The 6737-nt window shown below is 41.4% G+C and overlaps 1 long non-coding RNA gene across 1 annotated transcript; it reads left to right on the top strand.

The window, feature by feature from the left end:
• Positions 1 to 349: 349 nt before the first annotated feature.
• LOC148105863 (uncharacterized) lies at positions 350 to 6509 on the top strand. The gene is made up of 3 exons (XR_015718619.1): positions 350 to 486; positions 5083 to 5162; positions 6460 to 6509. It is a non-coding gene; the product is annotated as an uncharacterized LOC148105863 (long non-coding RNA).
• Positions 6510 to 6737: the final 228 nt, after the last annotated feature.

Raw genomic sequence — 6737 nt, 5'->3', positions numbered from 1 at the left:
CCTTTGACCTGTGAGCTGCAGCTTAAGCTTCTTTTATGGTTCAGTGTTTAATGTTTAAACTGTTTATGGCTGCACACACGCCCACAGTCAGGTTGTATACATATTGAAATGTTATATACAGTGTGGCAGCTGACCTTTGACCTTTAACCTGCGAGCTTCAGACTCATTGCTGGTGTGAGGTGTTTAATACTATTGAAGTTTGCAGACACACCCACATCATCTGATTTGTTCTCAGGGTTGTTCAGTGTGTTGGAGTTGGAGCAGAAACCTGCTGCGGGTTAATTATTGATCAAACAATATCACACAAGGTGCAGCAGCTGACCTTTGACCTGTGAGCTTCAGACTCTTTGCTGGTGTGAAGTGTTTAATGTGACTTCAGCCTGCAGACACAGAGGACTGATGAAGCAGAAGATTGTCTCTGTTTCTACACAGACCTGGTCCAGACAGCAGAGCTGCAGAGTGAAGACGTTCATGGGAAGAAGCTGAGTAAGTGCAACGTCCTCTTTGAATCCTGGATCAGGAAGTGAAGCCGGTGAATATTTGGTGTTTAAATAAGGTTTCTGTCTTTGACTCAGTCTGCTGTCACTTTGTTTCAGAGAGAAAAAGAGATTTCAGATTAACTGCATTATGTGCTGAGTAACTAAATGCTGCTAGTCTGTGGTGTCACTCCCAGCAGCATCACGTCATTTCTTTACTCTGACCTGTAACATCAGTTAACTTAGCTAGCAGAGCAGCTAGCAGTTAGAGTATGAACTCTGTGTCAGCAGTCAGCCTGGTCCTGGTGGTCACCTGGTTTTATGTTTGCTGATGATCCAGATGTGTCCACATAATTATTTATTTCTGTAAAGCCTGGGTAAATGGGGAGTGTTGTATTAGTAAGGGCATTCTGAACTAAAGCTTTACCAAATAAAATGCGTGGATCATAATGAATAAGACTGTCATGCTACTGATGGCTGAAGGAAAAGGAAGAGGAGAGGAGGAAGGAGGCATGTTAGGAGCAGGGATGGGTATCGTTTAGGTTTTATCCGATACCGGTGCCCAACCGGTACTTTTGAAACAGTACCGGTGCTTAATCGGTGCTCGAACACTTAAAGAATGGAGAACACAACCTTTGTCGTAAAACCTCTCATGTTTAGCTGTTTTTTTTTATAAAAAGATAACAATGTTAGCCTTTTTTGCAGCTATAGGGCATATATGGTTTCACTCTATCAAACAAGAAGACAGCCGCATGTAACTACGACGGTGTTTGCTAGTTCACCTTACATGCATTAATGTAATAACGTGGTTAGCCTACTCAATGTAAATTACACACGAACAACATTAAGCTACTCACCCAGAGAAGAACAGCTGCTGCTGCCATCATCATCCGTCATCATTTCTGCTACACTGGCAGGGCTAGGGGCCAGGACGCTCCTCTTCGGGTTCTTGGGGGATGTTGCTAACTCCGGGTCCGATAACAGGCACCACACCCGCAGTAGATGTGCTCCGTGTGAGGTCTTGCAGCAAGCTATCAAATACGGAGCATTTCTCGGCTTTTACAAAAAACGCTATGTGTCGTCGGGTGTTTCATGGTAAATGGACTGATTCTTATATAGCGCTTTTCTATGGTCCCGGAGTACTCAAAGTGCTCTATACAACATGCCATATTCACCCAATCACACCCATTCTCACAAGCACTTTATCTACACTCAGTGCTTTCTAAGTACATTCACACACATTCACACTCCGATGGATGCATCGGAGAGCAAGTTGGGGTTAGTTTGCCCAAGGATATGTGACACACAGACTGGAGGAGCCTGTGATCGAACCATCAACCTTCTGATCAGTTGGTGACCAGCTCTACCCCCTGAGCTACAGCCTCCCTGTTTCATCAGTTACCTCCTTTGCACAGTATCACCTTAAAGCACTTGTTGCAGGCTGCTGAGTTTGCATCTTTTGCTTTGAAGTACAGCCAGACTTTGACCGCTTCGCCTTGGGCGTTTTTAATCTGTAGCTCTGCTCTAAAAGAATGTACGTACCTGGGCCCGCCTACTATCCTTGGAAAGATAAAATGATTGGCTAGAATCCAAAGTGTATGACATCTCAGGAAAAAAAGCACCGAAAAAAACACCGAAATGTGCGCTGCTTTTCAGTCTGGTTACTTACGTTTATGTCAGAACCGGTGCCATAATGGCATCGGATACCGGTACCCATCCCTAGTTAGGAGGCAATGGTAGAGAAGGAAAGACAGGAGAGTGGAGGTGATGTATCTAAATGCATCTGAACAAAGCAGAAGTACACACCAAACTCAACGGATAGTCAAATGTAGAATCACAGAACAGAACTGCAGGCTGAGTTTGGATATTTGACTTTGTCTTTCACACCTCTCTGTGTCTCACACACACAGTGACGTCAGACACATTCACACTCACTGTTCCATCTGCTTTGTGCACAAATTCATTACTTTCTTCCTTCAATGATCTACATACTACGTGCTGCCCAGTAAATACTTTGCAATGTATTTCATCCCCTTTCAAGGCAGAATTACTCAGTTTATTCCCCATTACAAGACAACAATCAGCCACACTCACACAGACCACGTCTGGCCTGCACTCGCTCACACACGCGTTCACACACAAAATAGGCACCAATGAGAGCTCTATCCTCCTTAGATATTGGTGGAGAAACCAAACACTCAACGCCCTCAGCGGAGGAGGAAAAACCTCCTTTTGGTGGAGAAACCATCCTTAACCCTCCTTGAAACTGGCGGGGAAACCAGACCTGCTTATGTATGTGTGTGTGTGTGTGTGTGTGTGTGTGTGTGTGTGTGTGTGTGTGTGTGTGTGTGTGTGTGTGTTTGGGGGTGCGTTTGTGTGACCTCCTGGGTCATAAAAGTAGGAAGCTTATTAACCAAGAAAACAGAACCTTCAGATAGGATGTCCCTATAATAAAACACTACAGCCTCCCCCACAGAGGTGGTCAGAGACAAAGGAATGTCTTTGATCCTGCTGCTTGAACTAAGACTTACACATTTAAGTAACACAATGACAACGTTTAACAATTTGACTCCAACAGCTGCCAGCTGAAATTGAAATGTAATTTAAATGAAGGATTGAAGGTTATTGGGTTTTTGAACGTAGAGATCACATGAACGTATATGAATTGTATGATATGTCTCTTCTATGTTTCTATTATCATATTTTGATGTTGATTGTGATTGGTTTTATTTGTTTCTTCAGTGGTTGTAGTGTTTTAATATTTAGTATTTTTTTCCATTTTGTAATTGTGTATAAAGTTTAATTTGAATGAAAGTTACACTCAAATGCTTCAGGGTCTTCAGTCAGTGTGTGATCAGTTTTATACATGGCAATGGTCTTACGTACGCCGGTGTTGGATATGGCTGATAACGGTATGTTTAAATCTGAAACAGCCTTTAAAAACTCTGTCCAGCCAATAGGTCTGAAGGTGTGTGTGTGGTTGTGACGGCTTTAATCAGGTCGTAAATGTGTGAACCCGGGATGGTGTGTTTATCAACAACAATTTCGCCTTTGTCATTGTAAGAAATCAAGTCTGGCCAACGAGAGAATGAGTTCTGCATTCCTCCTTCTCCTTTTAGGTATGTGTGTCAAAACATTCTCTGCAATAAAATCCTTCACCCCAGCATCACCAGAAACAGGTTGGGTGTCCGCAGGCTGGGTTTGCACATCCATGTTAAATTGTTCCGGTAGGGATAAAGACAATATATTCTTTTCACGGGCACCTTGTCTCACAAGTGTGAGGTATCTTTGGAGAATATCACCATATTTTTAGCTTTCTCATACACATCTATGTCTGATTCTTGTAACACTTGAAGCATCTCCTTGTCCAAGTCTTTCTGAGCCTGTTGTCTGATGTTGCCTGTGTACTGCTGCGGTTGCTTCAATAAGTCCAGCTGATGTTGGGGCAGCAAAAACATCTTTTGCACATGTTCCATTTTCACTTGTTTGCTATCAGACTGGTTATGAAAGGGATTGCAGCCCCTAATAAGGGTAGTAAAAACCCGCCAGATTGGTTGATTGTCTTTCTCTTTTTCAAAGATTTGATCTTTTCTTCAGCAATCAGTCTGATTAGAGATTTTTTTTTTAGCTGTTTGTACTTCTGATTTGTCAGTGAAATGTTACCTTGCAATACGTTAAAGGCTATCTCACACAATGCATTGATGAAGTTTGCATTACTAATAATAACTCTGCGTAGAGCCGGGGGAGACTTGTATATCAACTCCAACAGAGACAGATTCCTCCGCATGTGTGATGACATCCTTTCACCTCTTCACTGTTTTTTGTTTTGGGATATAAACAACCGGACGGTCTGACAGTAAATTTCTTCGGAGTCTTAAATAGTCCGGGGTCTTAGCTTTATAGTCTATTAAAACATACCCGTATGTTGTGGATGTGGCATCATTAAACGCTTCTATAATATATTTAGTATTACCAGGAAAGATTTGCTTACCTAAAAGCATGACTTGATATTTATCTCTTGGATTTTTAAACAATATTAGTTGGTGTATTTCAAAAATAAAAATAAGAAGACACTCAAAATAAATTTCCTGTGGTGGGAAACTATTTTGTGCAACTTTTTTGTATTTACAGTTTTGAGGGATAAGCCTGTTAAATGTCTCTAACTAGAAATATATGTTAAAAAAACAAAAAAGATTTTCATTTTTTTGGTAGTTTATTGCACTTTTTTGCAATTTATGTAATTACTATGCACTTAATGCATACATATTATTAAAACTTGGGCTATAATGGTTGAATTGATCTATATCAACTTGAAATGCTTCCAAAAATGTCACTACAACATGTAAAAATATAATATAAGCTCTGGCGGACTTGGTTCTATGGTAGGTCTTAAAGGGTTAACAAATTGTTCTTGTCTGCAGGAAGAAGGGTGTCATCAGCAAGAGATTCGGGTATACCATTAACAAAGTTTATGTCTCTTATCTTAAGAAGCTGGTCATATAGTGGCTGCCAGCATGAGTATATATACACAATGTTATCAATGCTGTGTGATATAATCCTGGAGGAATTTTCAATGACGCTTTTAACAAAAAACGTCTTGCCACAGTTACTGGAACCGCTGGCCACCGTGCTGAACGGGTGCTGTAACCTGGCGTCAAACCCCTGATCTAATTTAAAATCCATAATGTAGGGTTGTATAGTCTGGGAGCACACGGCGCTTATTGTAGACAACCTTAAGCTTCTTCACAATGGTTTCATTCTTCAAATGAAGCTTCTTTTTATCACATCTGATATTATCAGAGATGGCGACTAGGTGTGCGTCTGATGTCTGATTGGCTACAAACTTGTGGACTAAGCCTTTCAAGGATTCGTGGGTGACAACTTTTCAGTTTAGTGCTTTTAGTGTTACGCCTTTACATTTGACCTGGGTCTTGCCCAGCGATGTGTGATATGTGTCGCATTTTGGCCCACCGGAAACAAATTCTACTATGTGATCCTCCACACCTCCCTCTCCAGAATCTAATTCGCTGGTGAGCTCCCCCAGAAATGGGCCTAGAGGAGGCATCCAGTCGCCAGGGCGTGCCGTGAAAATGATGCTGTCTGTATCACAATACAGCACGCACTGCTGCAAGTTGTCTAACAAATCATACAGCATGAGTCTGGCATGTGCAGCGGTCATGGCCCCCACAAAGACATTAACGTCCTTCATGCGGGATGCTCTACCATCAGAGTGGAGCCATTGCACCATGGCGACGTCGTCAGAGATGAAACAAAACTGCCACACGTCATCCTGGTCGCTAAACATTAGCTGGCTAAACCTGGAAGGGTCTGTGATGAACTCAGATGACGCCATATTCGACCTCATACTGAAACCACCCCATAATGAGTTTAGCAACAGCTTCTTACAGTTTCCAACAGCTTTATTTACACATATCTTGGACGGATCTAGCATTATTCCCTCCTTCTCATAATACTCATCTATGTACTTCTGCTGCTCGTCAGGTGTTTTCACATGTTCTGGATACGCCGAGGCCTCCTGTTTAAGTTTTAGAAAGGCTTTCACATAGTCTTTAAACAATGTGTCAGTCTTGTTGGGGAAGTGCCACACCTCATCAATAGAAACAATCCTGTATCCTTTCTCAACAGCTTTTTCAAGCTCAAATAAGACCCATGTGCCATTCAACACCCGCTCACTGTCACTGTGCCCACATGCTGTGTGCTGCTTCTTGTCTTCAGCGCACAAGCTGCAGAGCGGAAACATCCGTTTGCCGTGGCACCTGTAGGGAAAGACGGGGTGAAAAAGACCTCTTGGCGGCAGTACGGAGCATTTAACAAAGCCGAAATAATTTTCTAGGCTGTCAAAGTTTCTGTAAATGATTTGAGGGTGTCCTACAAGATAATCTTTTTTAGATTGCACTGTGGGATAGAGACTGGTGAAGTCATAGTAAAATATTTTTTCATCACATGCAACCTTCTTGTACAGTTTTAGAGCATTTGTGAAAAACCCAACAATCATATGACCCCCTATGAGCATGTTTTATGTTTTTCATGTTTAAATTGATTATTGCCACATTTAAATAACTATTTAATGGTGTATTTAATTAATTCATTTTGGCACAGTTAGTAAGTAAACTTTATTTATTAAGCGCTTTTCACAGACAGACAATCACAAAGCGCTGTACACAAATATTAAAATATTAAAATAAACAATAAAATCAATAGACATTATATACAATGTAAAAGATTAAATGTAAATAATGT

Source organism: Neolamprologus brichardi, chromosome 3 (assembly GCF_056152115.1).
Source record: "Neolamprologus brichardi isolate AB-2024 chromosome 3, ASM5615211v1, whole genome shotgun sequence".
Taxonomy (NCBI): domain Eukaryota; kingdom Metazoa; phylum Chordata; class Actinopteri; order Cichliformes; family Cichlidae; genus Neolamprologus; species Neolamprologus brichardi.
This window is presented reverse-complemented; position numbering and strand designations above follow the sequence as displayed.